This window comes from Rattus norvegicus, chromosome 4, assembly GCF_036323735.1.
Source record: "Rattus norvegicus strain BN/NHsdMcwi chromosome 4, GRCr8, whole genome shotgun sequence".
In the NCBI taxonomy this organism is placed as follows: domain Eukaryota; kingdom Metazoa; phylum Chordata; class Mammalia; order Rodentia; family Muridae; genus Rattus; species Rattus norvegicus.
The window spans coordinates 110299404-110314169 of NC_086022.1; the positions used below are offsets into that span (position 1 = coordinate 110299404).

At 39.5% G+C, this 14766-nt stretch overlaps 1 pseudogene; it reads left to right on the forward strand.

Annotated features, from left to right (window-relative positions):
• The first annotated feature begins 3631 nt into the window (after positions 1–3631).
• Rpl27a-ps5 (ribosomal protein L27a, pseudogene 5) lies at positions 3632–14226 on the forward strand (annotated as a pseudogene).
• Positions 14227–14766: the final 540 nt, after the last annotated feature.

The following is a 14766-nucleotide window of genomic DNA, read 5'->3' on the forward strand; positions in this document are numbered from 1 at the left end:
TGCCCAGTTTGCCGAGCAGTGCCTTACTCATCTACCTATTAAGGATCTAGTAACAATATAATATTGGAATTTGAACATAACGGGATGCCACTGACTATATTTCTTGAGAAACAGAGAGATTCAATTTGTTCTATAAATATTATTCTCGCTAATAGATAGAGATCAATAGAAAGTAAACAATCCTGTGTACAGTCTGCAACAATGACTGGAAATTGGAATGAGCACTGAGACTTTTCTCCTACAGTCTATATTAATGTCATGCTACCCTGAGGTCAGGGAAATGTTTTCAACCTGTGTTTTACTATAAATATCTATAAAGATTTTTTCTTTAAATAAAATTACATCGTGACTGTCTCTTCTTTTCATTGTTTACCTGGCAAATATGCCAGAAGCAATGAACTTTAATATGTATCATTCCTATACTTTGTTGCTTTTTATATAGTAAAGGAAACCAAATCCTTGGGCTGTCACAACAATGACACACTCTTCTCTTGGTCTCCTCTATGTTGGTGAGACATGTAGATCCAAAAGTACCTACAAAGATCCTGATTTCTGCATGATGTATTCATTCATGTTCCAAAAGGGGGGCATATATGATGAATTCCTGTGCATCCAAGTTACATCCCTCACACGCATGTTTCTGTTAATTATTTTACTAAGAAGAGACTAATGGTATGGACACAAATAGCTTATGCTGTCCTTTTGCACATGGAATCACAAAAATTGCCAGCAACAGTCACTCCAATAGATTCGACCATTTAGCACAATTTTTCCTAGAGTATAGAACATATTGTTAATAATTATATTGTCCACAACACAGCTGCTTATCTCCAAGTAGCAAATGGTTTACAATTGTACCAGGGACTGTGTGTGGAGGAAAGAAGAGCACTATCTGAAGTCGCCACTGAAATTTCACAGGTGTTTTCCATCTTGCTTCCAATCATAGCACTCTGAGGTCTCAACTCTTCCTTATTTGAAATTCAGCCAGAGCTTGAGGAAAGAGTGAAACATAAATTATGTGAAATCTGTTTCCTTGGTGATGCTTTTATTTCAAAAGGACTATTTATCAGTTAAAGATGAACATCGGAGAAGTACTAGTTCACAAAATATGAAAGTAAAAAGTACTGTGCTATTTTATGATAGAAAGAGAGTTTCAACATATTTATGTCAAATTATTGTTTTAATAACTATTCTTAGTGGCCAGTAACGTGGCTCAGTAGGTACACAAGCTGGCTACTAAGCCTAATGACCTGAGTTTGATTGCAGGAGAGGACAAACTTCTACCAGTTGTGCTCTGGCCTCCACAAGTGAGACATACTACACATGCACACACATACTTACAGAAACAACAATCAAGCACACACACACACACACACACACACACACACACAGACACCATATAACACACAGAGACACACACAGACACCACATAACACACACACACACAGACACCACATAACACACACACACACACAGACACCACATAACACACACACACACACAGACACCACATAACACATACACACATGCACACACACCCACACACACACTAGCAAAATTAAACACAAAAACATAATTTAAATTACAAATTATTATGATTTTTGTAATACATCCCAAGGGCAAAATGGGTGAAAAAGATATAAGCCCTGGAATTAAAAAGAGGCCAGTATGACATAGGTTTTCTCCTCTGTGTTTTAAGGATCAGTACAGTTCATTTGACAGAAGGAACTTGATATTAAGGTATAAACCCGACGTGATAGAAGAAAAGGAAAAACATCTTGCCATAAGTGGTTTGGGTCCATCTTATGCATGGTGTGGTATGATACAGATAGGATACAGAAGGAAGAGAGAATACAAGGATGATTGGTACTTAGGATGAGAAACTGAAAAAGGACAAGGACAGACAAACACCATGGCATTGCAATGGCAGAGCAGAAGGTCCAGCATTTACATGGCTGGTTTCTGTGACTGCACTCAATTGACAAGTGTAAACGTGGGGTACATAATATCCTTTTTCCAAAAATGATACTTGTCTTGAGAGGAGAAAGAGAAAATCAAATTAATCTACTTACATATGCATTACAGGATTTTTAGTTTAGTCAGTCTGAGATTTTTAAACCCCATTTTTAAGAAATGCTTCTTTCCATGGTTAATCCTTAGGTGATCCCAGGACACTCACTTCAGGTGAGCTGTCTGGTGGGGATGTTTTTTAATCATGCTGTGCCATTTTGTTCAGATGCTTTTTCTATCATCAGGACCTTTTCTGAGAACTCTCTTCTCTGGAGGCTGGAGCATCAGAAGAGGAAGTCAGAAACACCCTTGTCATTTCCTTTTGTGACTAACTTCACAATCAAAGCACAGATAAAGATCAGAAGAGTCTCTTTCACCTTCCACCATCCTCCTGTATTGTCCTAGATTGTTTCTGTGGAAATTAAATGCTTTCTCTGTAACTCCCCTTGGGGTCACTTGGAAGTTACTTAGACCCTGGCTGATCTCCATTCTTGGGACTTGCATATTCATCTCCTACAGTTATGTAAGTTATTTTCAATGTTTCTCACATCCAGAACTTCTCGACCATGTCTATTTATATCATTTAGAGACATGAACCCTATAAACTACATCATCTAAATTTATTTGTCTTGTAAGTGTATGTGAAAATTACCTGATATGAGACAATCTCTAGAATTCTCTGGAAGAGAAATTCCTTCTACCCCTCTCTAGAAGGGGACTACCCTTCTAAAAACATCTGTATCCTTTTACAAGTACAGTGTCTTTATGACACGTGAATCCATAGCACCAGAGTTTTGTGGGTTCAAAGGCATCACACCATGTTTCTTGATGCAGAAAGATTAGCCTCCACTAAACTCTCTTTAAAATGCTAGCCAGATATGATTGACAATTTCTACCAGTTAGTAGTGAAGTTCTGAGGTATGTACACTATGCTTATTTTTCAAATTGAAGATTGATAAAAGAGATTAACAAACAAATAAATTACCAGGACTACTATTTCAAAATTACTGGTTACTTTTTATAAATTGAACCATGCCTAGTGGTTTTCTTTTTTGCTTTATTTCCTGTACTTTTCTGAGTTCAACTTTCACAAGAGCTTTTGGGGCTAACCTACAAGTAACATGCCAATTATTATGACTTCATGCAGAGCTGGGAGGGGGATCTAGTGTAGCCACAATGAGAACTCATGTGTACCCAGCCTGTTCTCAGGCTAATGGTTTCCTCTGTGATGTGTGGCACTCAGATCCCTATATACCAGCCAGATCTTATAACCCCAGCAAGAAGAAAAAGAATCGGTCATAGTCACAGTAAGAACTAAATTTATATCCAAAAGTGTGGAAACAGGAAGAGTGTCGTGAGGGTGATAGAGAAGTAGGAAATCTTACCGCCCATGAGCCTGCTGCCTGGCAGGAGTTTAAAGCCAGAAAATACCACCCTAGAGGAGTCCAAATCAGCTACCAATAGAGCTGCAGTGCTGAGGCAGGAAAACAAGCGAGGGAAGTAAACATGCCAAACCCTCAACCAGTCCTGGAGCACATTGCCAGTACCTCCCACTGGCCTAGGCTATTTAAAGCCAGGTGAAAGGGGTATCACAATTTAAGCTCCCCCAAAACGCAGCAGGATGGAAACTGGATTTGACCAGGGACATGTGGAGAAACGGCAGCATGGCGTGATCAGAGCCTTCTACAAGACGAACAGTTTTAGACCTGTCGAGTAAGGGCATGGATAAACTGAGACTTTTATGTAAAATCTGCTCTTGAAAACAAACTTTGATGCTAAGGGTGTTTTCCAAGTATTACCTAATAAGTTAAGAACTAGATATAATAGCTCATCTATTTTCTTTTCTGTTCTGATAAAATACTTTCACTGAGATCAACTTGAGAAAGAAAGACTTTGTTTCATCTTATACTTTTAGGTCACAGTCCATCACTGACAGAAGTCAGAGCAGGAATTCAAGGTACAGACCCAAAGGAAGGACCACATATTATTCTATGCAGGATTACTTCCAACCAGAGATGCCACATTTAGCCTAGGAAACAGAGCTAGAAACACAGAGGATGCTATTTGCTGGTTGTCCCACTCATTGCTTACTCCTAGGGTGGTGCTTAGGTAACTCATTCGTATAGCCCAGGACAATCTGCCTAGGCATAGAGCTGCTCACAGTGGCCCTTGCTGCATCAATGAGTAATCAGTATAATCTCCCAAAGATATGTTCACAGGCCACTTTGATCAAGTCAAGTCCTCAATCAAGGCTGTCCTTTCATGTCACTCTAGCCTATATCCTGTTGGCAAATAATACTAACTTTAACACAGGAATTAATTGAAGTTGTGAACTGTGGTCCTTTTCATCTGTTTGAAAGGAGTCAGCACTGGCTCCAGGTCTCAGAATTTACCTTCAGTACCATTCACACTCTTAGCTTGTATATATATCTTGTACATTCACTAACCATAGAACCTTTTTTGTTTCTATTCTTGAACAAAATTCTCTATTTCCCAGTTCAAGCATCTCTGCCCAAAAAAGTCTTCATGCACTGAGTTTTACTGACAAACAGCCACTGGTTTGAAATGATTAGTTTCCCCAAAGAGGAAGCCTTTGATCACTGAAGCCAGATCCAGCTGTGGAAATGGATGCTTTCCTACCCAGTTCTAATGTTTTCTCCTAATTGGGGCAAGAGAGACTGCCTTGGAAAGTTGACTCTTTACCTGCACACATAATACCTATGCTCACTTTCAGCTTTGCTCCATTCGATGAGCAGGCACCCACAGAGATACTGGGAAGAGATTGTTTTTGAGGCAACTGCAAAGGAAAAATGCAGCAGCTCTCAATTAAAAACTCAGCTTGATTCAGTTCCCCGCTTTCTCTCTTAAAGCCTAAAAGTCTCAAAACCTCAGGTTGTAAACAATATTATTGAATAAATTAGCACATGGCCAAAGGCAATGTGAAGACATACTATTCTCCTTTGCCCTTTCTGGGCTGATTTCAGAATCATGTCTAAGTCACTAGCATATGGATATGCAAAGGAAACTGGAGCAGTTCACACAGCTCCACATAAAGTGTCCAGAGGATTAACACGGAGTACGGATGGGATTTTTATGAAGGCAACTGGTAAGACTAGCATTTGGGAAAAGAGACAATGAAGCTGTGCTCCTAGTTGTAGTTGATTTGCACCAAGTAAGCCGTGTGAGGGAAGGGAAGAGATAAAAGAGTAAATCTCGAAGAAGTGAAACTGAACATTTCCCAACAAGGGTGGAGTGAATTCAAATCCTTGGTGTCCTCATAAAAACAAATATTTAGACTGTGTATGTATGTATGTATGTATGTATACATATATATTGAATGAAATGGAATGAATAAAGCAGCAATTTTAAAATTAATATACTCTTCTAAACTATAACAACTATTGAATAAATTTTTGATTGTTTTGTTTGGGAAGGCAATGGAGATTAGAAATGTTAACAACATATAAAAACATATAAACACATAACATGCATACACAAATGCATGTGCACGCGTGCGCACACACAAACACACACATATTTTACACACACACACACACACACACACACACACACAGGCATGTGTGTGCACATCAGTGTTTTGTATTGCCAGAAAGGGACTTTATCAAGATTTCTAGGTCCTAAATTTCATGGTACTTTAGTTTCAAATGACACATTTTCCTTTCAACATTCTTGTCTTTAAAGGCTAATGCAATGCAGTGCTCTGTTGGAAGCCAGAGTTAGGTGGGTGGAGAAATCACAGCAATTATTTCTAATTGCCACAGAAATTTTGCTTCTGTAGTAGAAGGAAGCAGGTTTAGTTGACAAGAATGTAAATCTGCTAAATAGGTGAAATACAATTAGTGGTTAGCTGAGATGCTGAGGAAAGACTTTACTTTCTAAATTGGAAGCCATATAGGCTAGCTCAGGGACTGTCCTAGTCAGTCACAGTTGACAAAGTAACATCCTTTCAAAATATATCTCAAAAGCAAGTGTTATTGGTTTATGTATTATCAAATGTACTTATTCATTAGATCCACAAGAGCTGGAGTGTTTCCAAGTATCAGTTATATATTACATGACTTTTTACATGTTGTTAAATTTATAACTCCATTCCCTTCCAAAACTAAACACTCAAAAATTTATTCAACACCTGTTAAGTGTAGATGAGTACACTAATTTTAAAATTGCTGCTTTATAATTCTATTTCATTAATGCTAAAAAGTAGATTCTTATTAGTGTTGGGATACTAAAATCTTCATCTGTAAAATGTGTATGAAATATTTCAAGCACATTGGAATCAAATGTGTATATGTGTGTGTGAGTGTGTGAGTGTGTGTGTGTGTGTGTGTGTGTGTGTGTGAACATGGGTGGACGTTTGCCATACAGTGACTGTATAAGAGGCACTGTTGATATTTCATTTTTAATACACATTTTCTCTCCCTCTCCCTCATACTTCCTTTCTATTTCTGCTTTGCTTGACTATTTTTGTAATAGCTTAAAGTATAAAATTTTAAAATAATAAGTTGAGTATATATTTGAAATTTCTCATCAAGCTATTGCCTCCCATTTCTCCTGGTTACAAAATTGACATATATAAATCAATAACTTCAAGTCTAGAAGTAAAGAAATAAACATTATTCAGTTTTGTATTTAAGTCTATAGGTCATCTGTGTTTAAACAAAAATCTAATGAAACAGTAAATCAAATGAACCTCTTTCTCTTCTACTTTTAAATTTTAAGGTAAACAATTATTTTGACTCATTAAAGACAAAACGAGAACCAGAATGTACATTTCATCAAATCTAGCTGGTAATCTTCATAGTAGCCTTCTGGGAAGATAGGCAGTATCAGACAAATGTACAGTTACAGTTGATGCTGGGACTACAATGAAATTATACATTTCTCACACCAAAATATGAAGAAGGAGGAGGAGGAGAAGGAGGAGGAGGAGGAGGAGGAGGAGGAGGAGGAGGAGGAGGAGGAGGAGGAGGAGGAGATGACACAGAGAATGAGAGGGAGAAAAGAGAAAGTTAAATTTCAAATTGTGCTACCATATATTCAATGGAGCATAATCAAACTCCTGTATATAGTCTAGTCCCTTAAAAATTTATTCCTTCCCTATCCCTAGCTCAACCAGAAACCATCAACGGTGAAGAGCTACACGTCAGCATGCCTATACCAATTTTTAAGAGTTCTTATTATGGGCTTCCTACTATTTTATTGTTGGGATGTAGGGCAGTATAGAAGGGAACAAAAAAACCTTCCGGGTCTTTCATTCTCATGAATCTACAGTCATCAATACCACTGCAAAATAAGGGTTTTTTCCCTTTATAATCAATGGCAGCATGAATTGTGTATTTCCACATGGCATCTGTGGACATCAACATGAATTCAGATGTTGGCACAGGCCATAACCATCCCTAAGGTCCTCTAGGGTAACAGGAGCATCCACATAGCATCCAGGTACAACAAGATCAAGGATACTAGCATGGCCTCATGTGGGCACCTGTCACTCACGTTAACCTCTACTTGGGGATAACACAGACCACATACAAAAACATGGCCTCTAGAAGGAACACAGACCATGGACACCCACAAGGTCTCCTATGACAGCTCAGACCACAGACACAGGTATAGTGTCAGGTGGCAACACAGACCACAGACATTCCCATGTTCTTCAGTGGTAACATGGACTACATACAACAACCTAACTCCCAGCCACAGTAGGTGCACAAACTCAGTATGGCCCTCAGCAGCAGCACAAACCTTGGACATTAACATGGCTTCAGGTGGCTGCACAAGCCACATATATCAACATGGCTCTTGGTGGCAGCATTACTTAAGGACATCAACATCAACATGGCCTCAAGGCACCAGCTGAAAAAGAAAAAGAAAAAAGGAAAGAAAAGGGACATCCACTTGGCCTTCTGTGGAAACATTATTTGCTGGCATACACATGGCCCCCTACCAAAGTCAGACTATAAAGAGCAATATGGCCCTTGGCAGTATGAATAATTTTAAAACATTAATACAACATTTAGTAAAAGGGCAGCTGGGTCACATAGAGGAATTTTACTTTTAATAGTCAAACAAACTAAGAGGAATATTTTAAATAACTTTAATTTTTAATATTTTTAAATGATTATGTTATTTATTTACATTCCAAATGTTGCTCCCTCCTAGTCCCCTTCCAAGTGTTCTTTGTCCCATCTTCCCTCCCTTTGCCTCTGAGAATGTGTCCCACCTGCCTCATACATCCTCTTTCCTTGGGGCACCAGGTCTCTACAGGGTTAGGTCCATCCTCCCCGACTGATGCTAGACACTGTTAACTAACCTGAACCCCGGGGAAGTCCTAGAGACTAAGCCACCAACCAAAGAGCATAACTATTTAATTTTTGCAGTGACTAATATATAAGTTTCTTGGAACAAGTTTTTAGCCTGAGATATTAAAAAATCTTATTTAGTGCTTCTAGTTTAACATATGATTTAATGTGTCCCACCTTATAGATGAGAAATTGAGTCTCACAGAATGTGGATAGTTTGTCCAAGTGTAAAAAAAATGATCCACTGTGGAATAAGAATTAATGTCTAGGTCAACTCAGTTCTAAAAGCATAAGTTTTCAGGTAAATTATGTTAACTATGCAAAGGAGCTCTGAACAAATAATACAACATTATAACAATATATTACATAACATACAAGACACTTATTATCACTGTATACATTTTATATTGCCCCTACTTGTATGCATTATTTGTTTTCATTTCTTTTGGAAGAAGGTCTTAAGTATGCTAGATACCCTCAAATTTCCTATGGAGGCATATGTGGTGTTTGAATGAGACATATCCATAGAGACTCTGGCATTTGAATACTTGGTCCACAGTTGCTGTTGCTGTTTAAAGAGACTTATGTGTTACAGACTGGCCAGAGGAAATACATCACTGGAGACTGGCTTTGAGGTTAAAATCTGTGCACTAATTTCAGTTCAATCTCTACTTCCTTCCTTGTATTTGAAGATAGGAACATTCAAGTTCTTGTTCCCGCTGATCTACCCACCGTCTGCCACCTATCACCTGCCACGCCTCTCCAACATGATGGATTGTTATTTTTGGAACCATAAATCCAAACAATTTCTTCTATAAGTTGCTTCTAGTCATGGTATTTTATCATGGAACCAGAAATGTTAATTAATACAGCAAGTACGATCTCAGTCTCCTGATCTTCCTTCCTTCATGTCCTGAGTGCTAAGATTACAAATGTCTGTCATCACACCCAGTTTTATGTGGTACCTGGGAGAGAACCCAGGGTTTTGTGCATAGTACTCAAGTAGTCTATATACTAGACTACATCCAGTCTCGTTATATAAGATCATATTGATCTCCACTTCACACAAGAGAATGAGACACAGATGTTAGTTGCTGCTCCAATCTCGGTTCAGCTGTCTTCACTGTGCCACTAAGCTGTTGTGTAAGAAGCCACCAGGTGCCTAGTGTCCTCATAGATATAACTGATAGGAACAAGTGTCCCTGATCTGACCCTGTGCTGATGTCATATTCAATAATTAACACTACTGATTACTTTAGAACTTAACTCCTTTTTTATTTGGCTATTTTATTTACATTTCAAATGCTATCCCCCTTCCTGGTTTCCCCTCCATCAACCCCCTATCATTCCTCTCTCCCACTGCTTGTATGAGGGTGCTCACCCACCTACCCACCACTCCCACCTCACTGTCCTAGCGTTCCCCTACATCGGGGTATAGAGCCTCCACCAGACCAAGGTCCCCTCTCCCACTTATATCAAATAAGGCCATCTTCTGGTAAATATGCAGCTGGAGCCATGGCTCCCTCCATGTGTACTCTTTGGTTGGTGGTTTAGTCCCTGCGAGCTCTGGGGGGGATCTGGTTAGTTGATATTGTTATTCTTCCTATGGGTTTGCAAACTCCTTCAGCTCTTCCAGTCCTTTCTCTAATTGCTCCATAGGGGTCCCAGTGCTCAGTTCTATGGTTGGCTGCAAGCATCGACATCTGTTTTGGTCAGGCTCTGAAAGAGCCTCTCAGGAGACAGCTATATTCCTGTCACCAAACATTTCTTAGCATCAGCAATAGTGTCTGGGTTTGGTGTCTGCAGATGGGATGGATCTCCAGGTGGGGCAGTCTGCTTGGCCTTTCCCTTAGTCTCTGCTCCACTCTACCCATGCCTCTCCATCTTTATTCCAGCTTGACTCTGTCAGAGTAGTATTGTCTGAAATTCTTCAGAGATTTCCTAATTAGTTTGCCTAATTTCCCTGTGACGCACTTTTCACACAGCAGCCTGACCGAATTTACCTGCACTGTGAATGTAATGATGCCACGTTGACACACAGAAATCCCAAATAGGGTTTCAGATGTCTCCGAAACTCTTTTTTTATTAGCCTCTGTGAGTTCAGCACATCTGATGCCCTCCTGCTTTGATTGCATCAAGAGTCCTCTTTCCTTCCTTCCCATGTGTCCTGCCACAGCTTCCTTCATCTTCAAACAATAGCCTGGATCTTTTCTGCCTTAAGGCATTTTCATTGACACATACAGTCTGAACAACACCCAAGTGAATTCCAGTCTTAGCATAAAACTATTTGATATTTGTTTGCTTAGTACTTTTATTCTTTAACTTCTTTTGGTTCTCTTTATTTTTTTCGTTCTTCACAGTCCAAAGCTAATCTTGCTTTATGGTTTTTGCCTAAACATTTTCTTTAGATTTGTTAACATTTCTCTTTTTCTTTTATATTTTCTTTTATTGGATATTTTCTTTATTTACATTTCAAATATTATCCCCTTTCCAGGTTTTCCCCTTGGAAACTCCCCATTTCATCCCAGCCTCTATGAGGTTGCTCCTCTATCCCTTTCACTCCCTCCTACCTCCCCACCCTGGCATTCCCCTACGCTGGGACATCAAGCCTTCACAGGAGCAAGGCCCTCTCCTCCCATTGATGCCCTACAAGGCCCATCCTCTGCTTATGTGGCTGGAGACATGGGTCATACCATGTGTACTCTTTGGTTGGTGGTTTAGTCCCTGGGAACTCTTGAATGTCTGGTTGGTTTATATTGTTCTTCTTCCTTTGGGGTTGCAAACCCCCTCAGCTATCTCATTCTTTTCTCTAATTCCTCCATTGGGGATCCTTTCTCAGTCCAATGGTTGGCTGTGAGCATCTGCCTCTGGATTTGCCAGTTTCTAGCAGAGCCTCTGAGGAGACTGCTGTATCAGGCTCCTGTCAGCATGCACTTCTTGATATCCCCAATAGTGACTGGGTTTGGTGACTGCTGTGGGATGGATCCCCATGTGTTACAGTCTCTGGATGGCCTTTCTTTCATGCTCTGCTCTACACTTTGTCTCTGTATTTCCTCCTGTGAGTATTTTGTTCTGCCTTCTAAGAAGGACTGTAGTATCAACACTTTGGTCTTTCTTCTTCTTAACTTCATGTGGTCTGAAAATTGCATCTTGGGTATTCCATGCTTTGGAGCTAATATCTACTTATTAGTGATTATATATCCCATGTGCTTTTTTCTGATTGGGTTACCTCACTCAGGATAGTTTGTGGTTTCATTCTTTTGCCTAAGAATTTCATGGGGCCATAGTTTTTTATAGCTTAGTAGTACTCCATTGTGTAGATGTACCAGATTTTCTGTAGCTATTCCTCTGTTGAAGGGCATCTGGGTTCATTCCAGCTTCTGGCTATTATAAAAAAGGCTGCTGTGAACATAGTGGAGCACGTGTCTTTGTTATATGTTGCAGCATCTTTTGGGTGTATGCCCAGGAAGCAGCAAGGAGTTCTAGGGGAGGTATGAGCCACCTCTGCTTCCTTAAGTGCTGCTTCTTAGTGTCGGCAACACTGTTCAAGAAAGCCCTCACCATATCAACATCTATTTGCCCAGTAAATGAATCCAGAAATAGACACATACAAACAGCACAAAAATTGTAACTGTTTTATAGCATTTAATTCCTTTGAAGAAACTTACGCTTACTCAGAGTTTGAAGATTCAGATGAAAACACAGGTATGGGAATGCCTCAAGTAATCACAACCCTTTTTGTCTTATTTAGAACAAGAACAGTCCTAATCCCTTCACTTGAAGATCTGTGGTAGTTATGTAAAAGCAAACTTCCTCAGTTTTAGAAGAAAGATGTGAGTCTGAGCATCTGTGTGTATTGATGGTTTTGCCCAAGAGAACGTTTCTTTAGTGAGATGACAAAAATAATTTTTCTTTGTGCTTTTAGAATGCCAATATATTTGAAGAGAAATTACTGAATATGTAACTCAAACCAATTGTGCTGGGTTTTGTCAACTTTACACAGCTGCAGTAATCTGAGAAAAAGAAAACTTCATTGAGAAATTTCCTCCTGTAGTTTGGCTCATAGACATAACAGTGGAAATTTTCTTGATGGATTGATGTAGGAGGGTCCAGCTCACTAAGAGTGATGCTATCTCAGGGAAGGTGCTAATGCATGTTATATAGAAGCAGTATTCATCCCTGGTCTCTGCTTCAGTTCTTGCCTCTGATTCATGGATTCCCTACCCTAACTTCTAAGTAATGAACTGTAAGTTTTAAGGTAAAATAAACATTTTACATCAATAAGCTTTGGTTGATTTTCCTCTTTGTTTTTGTTTTTTGAAACGGGATCAAAATTTGATGTTTTAAGACAGGACTTGGAAGGAAGCTAGCCTTAAACTCAGAGAGATCTCCCTCCCTCTGCTTCCTGGGTATAGGAATTAAAGATATGCCATACCCTGCTCTGTTTCCAAGTTGCTTTTGGTTATGGTGTTTATTATACCAATAGAAAGCAAACTAAGATACTAACTTTACAACAATTTTTTTAACTTGGCATTCCATTTCCACACCATATTTATCTACATATTTTGTGGCTTGGGAATGAAATCCCTCTGATTATCTACTAGGTCCCCAGCCAGTACTGTTATTGGAAATGATTATAGGACATTATGGAGGTGTATCCCTTCTGAAAAAAAGTATACCACTGGGCATGGACTTTGTGGGATGTTCATGGAATAGCTAGGATCAGGCTTTGAGAGATTTTAGTACAGTACCACTTACTTTGTTCAGATAAAATATGATCAGTCAGCATCATGACTCACAGGTTGGCCTCATGCTTCTGCTGCTGTGACTTTCCCATCTAATGAGCAGTATTCACTCTGGAAGTAGAAGCCAAAGTAAAATTTTTCTGTATAAGTTATTTTTATTAGGATATTCTGTCACTACAGCAGAAAAGTAATGAATACTACATGTTCCTTGCTTTGTTTAAAAATAACTTGTCTATTATGACAAGATGCAAATCAAAATACATTTGTTTACACACATGTTTAGTATGTATACTGAATATATAACTAGTTCATTGACATACAGTTATTCTTGAATTGCATGTTCATGTCAACTGCATGTACAGTTCAAAAAATTATGTGACCCTGTCCACAGATATCTTTCTGTATAATAATGGGAACAGTTCGACTTTTTTAAACAAAGAAGCTGGAAAAAAGAGACAAAATATCTGTGAAGTTTTACTTGTGAGCTTGAGAACATGGATAAAGTACATTGCTAGAGAACACTGCTCTAAAGCATCAAAAATTAGATTTGACTGACGGAGAGAAAAGTGGAAATCAACTGGGAAAATCTGTAAAGGGAGCCTAAGACAAGAGATAAATTACCTCTTTCTTTTCTGCCCCCGCCATACCATCCAGACTGAGAAAGACCCTGAAACTCCAGGGCCACGTGAGCCATGGCCTCAGTCTCATCCCTAAGCACCGCAAGCACCCAGGAGGCCACCAGAATGCAGGAGGCGTGCATCACACAGGACCAACTTTGACAAATATCATCCAGGTTACTTCGGGAAAGTTGGTATGAGCATTACCACTTGAAGAGGAACCAGAGCTTCTGCCCAACTGTCAACCTGGATAAATTATGGACATTGGTCAGTGAGCAGACACAGATCAATGCAGCAAAAAACAAAAGTGGAGCTACTCCCATCACTGATGTTGTTCAATTAGGCTACTACAAAGTTCTGGGGAATGGGAAGCTCCCTAAGCAAACTGTCATCATGAAGGCCAAATTCTTCAGCAGAAGAGCTGAAGAGAAAATTAAGGGTGTTGGAGGTGCCTGTGTTCTGGTGGCTTATAGCCACTTTGGAGGTTAATTAAAGGTTAATATTTTCTGTAGGGAGCTGCGACGTGCATGCCCCAAAGATGGTGCTGGCTTCCGCCTTCCACCCTCCAGTCGGTGAGCGCTCCTTGTAATAAACAAGTCCTTACTTGACTATGTCTGCCTTGCCTGCTAGCTTCCGCATAGTGACAGCCTGTCTGTATGACCCACATGGCATGCTGAGGTTGGTCAGCGTTAGGTATTTAAGCTGATGTAGGGCGTTCCCCAGGGAGAGAGTAAGCTTATATCAAGGATCCTGAATAAACTGCATGAAGAAGATCTCTGCTAGTCGTGTCTTCCTTGCTGGTTGAGGATGGGCGCAGCAATTTTCCATGAAAAAAATAAAAGAGAAAGATAAATTACACCTTCCTACATGTGTATTTCCATAAATGTGCACAAATTTGCTCAGCTAAGCACACATAAATAACCGTCCATCGTCCTCCATTCTCTAGTGAGCTTCCTTTCCCATTAGGATTTTCTCAATATACCCCTCACCTTCCAGACCTAAGTTCTTTGCAAAGATTGGAGTGATACAGTGCTAAGTGCATAGAGGTGGATTGTCAATGAAACCAGAAAT